This window comes from Ailuropoda melanoleuca, unplaced genomic scaffold, assembly GCF_002007445.2.
Source record: "Ailuropoda melanoleuca isolate Jingjing unplaced genomic scaffold, ASM200744v2 unplaced-scaffold7480, whole genome shotgun sequence".
Lineage (NCBI taxonomy): Eukaryota > Metazoa > Chordata > Mammalia > Carnivora > Ursidae > Ailuropoda > Ailuropoda melanoleuca.
In genome coordinates, this window is record NW_023250281.1 from 161,575 (window position 1) to 166,148 (window position 4,574).

A 4,574-nucleotide genomic window follows, 5' to 3' on the forward strand; every position below is an offset into this window, starting at 1 on the left:
AAATAAATAATGTTTATATAATATATATGATTTATATAATAATATATAAATAAATGTATTTATTTGTAAATAAATATAAAATTTATAAATAAATATATATAGTATTTAGGATACATATTATAGTATATACTATATATATACGTATATATATACATATATATAGTATAATATTTAGGAAATTCCCAATGAATGCTTTTTTTTATGACTTTGTTAAGACGTCTTTTTAATTTTGACATTCCTCCTTTACAGAGATCATTGTCCCGTTAATTAACAAACTAAAAAGGGCATAAATGTAGGAAGAAAGGCAAAAGATAGGGAGGCAAATAAGACTAAAACAAATTTTCAATCACCATAGTAATGTCAGTGTTTTACATCAAACTGCTGCACAATTTCATGGTCCTAAAATGATAAATCCTGTGAAATAAGAGAAAAGGAAAAATGAGGAGCTGAAAATAATCCAAATGCAGTGAAAGGGCATGAGTTTGTCTTTCAGGATAATTGGAGTTTCAATCTCCTTCTGAATTGTGTTCACAACTTCTATGTGGAGGTGAGAATGAATCCACAGGAAGATTTGTGACAATCAAAAGACACAGTTCATGTTTTTGTATCTCATCTCGCCAGCTCTTAACTAAGAAGCTACCTCTTGCCTTGTCTTTGAAATGACAGGAGTTACTTGCCCTGCCTCTGAGGCTCTGCGAGGGGGTGGGCATGAGCCCTGCTGGTAGCACAGACTTCTCTGCATGGAAGAAACTGGTCTCTCATGGAGAAAATGGAATACAGTCATTTTCTGAATGATTCTGGGGAAGAGACACATATTTTCTTCCCTTAAATTCAAACTTTGGAAGGAATATAATCACTTTTTTTCTCTGGGTAAAGATCCTTCCCAGCACACTAGTTCAACATTAGCAACCTTCCAACACACAGTTTACACTTTATTAGTATCTAGAGCCACTGTGAATATCTTCATATTCCACCAAATTGTGCACCTGCCCCTGCACAGAGCAAATTTTACTGTATGTCATGCAAATTTGCCACTACTCTCTTGGTCAGGGACAGATTAGGCAACATTTATCTTTTATCATCATTTTATCTTTTATATATGGACACAACTTAGTAGCTCAAAAAATAAACAATTAATTGCTTAATGTGGCATTTCAACTTTGCCTTACCTTGGGGAAGCATTTCCTCTCCATTGCTCAAAGCTAGAGAAACTGGAAGGCAGTATTAAGTGCCCAACTAGAAAGAGCTGACCTCTCCCCACATGTGTGGGTGGTGACTCATGGAAAGGTCAGGAAATTAACCTAATGACTGATGACTCAGTTTTTCAGGCACAATTTTGTGTGGAATTGGAGAGAGAAGAGCGGCTTGCCTGCACAATCGAGACTATTACTATGTAAAAGAATTTTTTAACTTGTGTGTTTGGGAGTGTGTGTTCTGACTATGTACGAAAAGGTATAATACATTTCTCCCTGTAGGTGCTGGTCAAACACTGGGAATACCATTGCATCTAAATGCATCATTCTACTGCAGAAGTACCCTCACATAAACTACAAGTTAAAGAAATGTACTGTTTTTCAGTTTCTGGGGGTATGATCAAAGATTTTAGTTTATTTTCCAAGTATTTTTAATCTCAAAAAGTTTAAAATTCACAAGAAGTGTGGTCACAATGGCCAATGATAGAGAATGCAATTGATGTTTTGAGGAGGTGTTAAGGCAGGCCTAGATCTCCAGGCAAGGGCTGACATTGCCCCATCTCCCACCAGGAAGCTGAGAACACCTTTTTCAATTTTTCCCCCCAAAATGAAATCCAAGTCTCAGATCTCGTTTTCTCATGTCTGCCCGACAAATCTGTCTTCCTTATTAACACCAATTCCAACATTTAAAAAAAGGAACTCACATTTTGTGTTTCTTCACATTTTGTCTCATTAGCACTTTTACTTGTTATCCTTTACTAGGATTTTGCATTGGTAGATTTATTGCTCTACTACGATTAAATAACATGAGTTGTGATGTATGTGTTTGTGTGCAGCTTTAGTCTTGGTGTGTCGGTCATAATCCATAAACTTTCTAACTGCAAGGAGGATGCTCCTCATTTCCTATTTTTCTGTTCCTTTGATTCATTTCATACAGCTTTTTCTTTTTAACAAACCAAAAGAGAAGTACAGATTTATGAGTTGATCTCCTAAATCCAGAAATCTACTCACCATTTTTACTTGAATGCACCAGGTATCACTAAAAGTCAGAAGTCAGAAGGTGCAGATCTAGGTGGACAACCCCCATGGGATTGTGCAATGTCTTCTCCCTAACTATGGGTTCACACGTGTGCTCCAGCCAGGTGCAATTCCAGATATGGGAGGAAATGTAGACACCTCTCCTGGGCTTGGCCCATACCTCTATAAATGCAACAGACCACAATATTTGTGCAGAGGGTAATGACAGTATGATGCAGCTCTACTGAGGAGAGACAGGAAGGGTTGTATTGGTGGTCTAGATTCATCAACAGCCCCAAGCTCTAGGGAAACTCTAAGCCCACAGGGGTCATTAGTACACACACTGAGGTGTGCTGTACGCATGTATCACATCAAACTGTTCAATCCCCCCTATGGTCTAGACAAAAAATGAGGACCAGGAGAATTTGTCCCTTGATATAAAAAGGATTTATTCCTTCATTTAAGTAAAACTGGGAACTCAATCCATTGTTGTTCTATAAACATAAATAGTGATGGGCCATTTGCTCCCCTGTTACCAAAGATTTTTATGTGTCTAAAAAACAAATTATCGGGGCGCCTGGGTGGCACAGCGGTTAAGCGTCTGCCTTCGGCTCAGGGCGTGATCCCGGCGTTATGGGATCGAGCCCCACATCAGGCTCGTCTGCTATAGCCTGCTTCTTCCTCTCCCACTCCCCCTGCTTGTGTTCCCTCTCTCGCTGGCTGTCTCTATCTCTGTCGAATAAATAAATAAAATCTTAAAAAATAATAATAATAAAGAGAATCTAAAAAAGATTTAAAAAAAATAAAAAACAAATTATGCATAATCAGTCCCATACAACCTGGAATAGGAGCATGCATTACCATTTCTTTCTTTTTTTTTTTCCTTAGATCTATGGAAAATAGGGCAAAAGTATTTCGACTTTTTTTTAACTAAAACTTTAATGTATGCTAAGAAAGAACCCATTGTCTCAGATAGTGAAAACGATGACTTAAGTGCATTGATTAATAGATATTTTATTATTAATTTAAGGAGCTAATTGGTTGAACTATTTTGTTTCATTTATTTATTGATTTTTGGATCTGAAAGGAAGATGTCAGCATATATTTATTTATACTTTATAGTTTTAAAACTAGAGGAAAATTGAACAGGTATCATGAACCCCTAATTTTATTAGATTGTGTGCATATGATCATGTTTATAAAGCTCTTGTAGGTGCAAATATGACATCATGAGGCTGGATTTTTTAAAAATGATAAAATAAATAAATACATTGAAATTGTGTTTCTGCAATCAGCCAAGCAATAACAGAAAATAATCAGACTAGTTTGAGTCAATTAGCAAGATAATTTATCAAAAGGATGATTTGAGTACTTTTGCAGACATACAGTTACAGAATCAGGGGATAAAGAGAATATTTCATATAAACCAATACATATAACTTGTAGGTTTGTAGAATGTGTATTCTATACATATTCAGACCACCTCCATCGTTCCCTCTTCCCAATATGACAGGAGAGCAAATACACAGAGGGCCCCAGTAGCACCCAATAAACCTGCATTGTGAAGTCCATACTTTAAGAGCAGATAGATTTAATAAATCCCAGTGTTCCCAATTTCTCTGCCCTTGGGGACACTAAGAATTGAAATCACCAGTTTAAATTTGCTAAGTTCTTTCCCCCTGCTAACACAGCTATTTTACTCCCTGCTCCCAACCAGCCCCACATATCACTCTCCTCCCAGTTTCCAACATTCAGGGCCTTCTTAACATGTTACAATCATTAGCTTATTAATTCACTTGACAAACCAGTTACCTGGTTGGTTAGGAAAATGCCCAACTTTGTTATTTGACTTATCCAGTCTTCTGTTAATATGTAAACATAGCTCTGGAGAGTTACAGCTTCAGAAAAACTAGAATCTAAAGTTCGTGGTTACTTTTTAATCATTCTTTGTGATTACAGTAATTATTTATAATGCTTTGGGCTAGGAAAAGAAAGTCCAATGTATAATAACAGAGAGATGCACAGTTGTAGGCAGTGATGGGAAGGAGAGAAGACCCAAGACATCCTATAGGTGTAGGAGGTGGCTCTCCTCTACAGCTCAGATGAAGAGGGGCTCATAAAGCATGAAAAACTCAATAAAAAAAGGTTTTCATCCATATAATTTTATAGAATGATCCCCACATTCTTAGCGGTACAAGATGAGGCATATAGAGTGCATATGAGGTACAATATGATACAAAAGTACTGTTGTGTTGTAATCAATGGGACCATTACATGGGCATGGTAAGTCATCATGCTCCTAGAATTCATTATATCTACAAACTGATCTTTCTTTATTTTTATTTATTTTTTTAATTTTTTTTT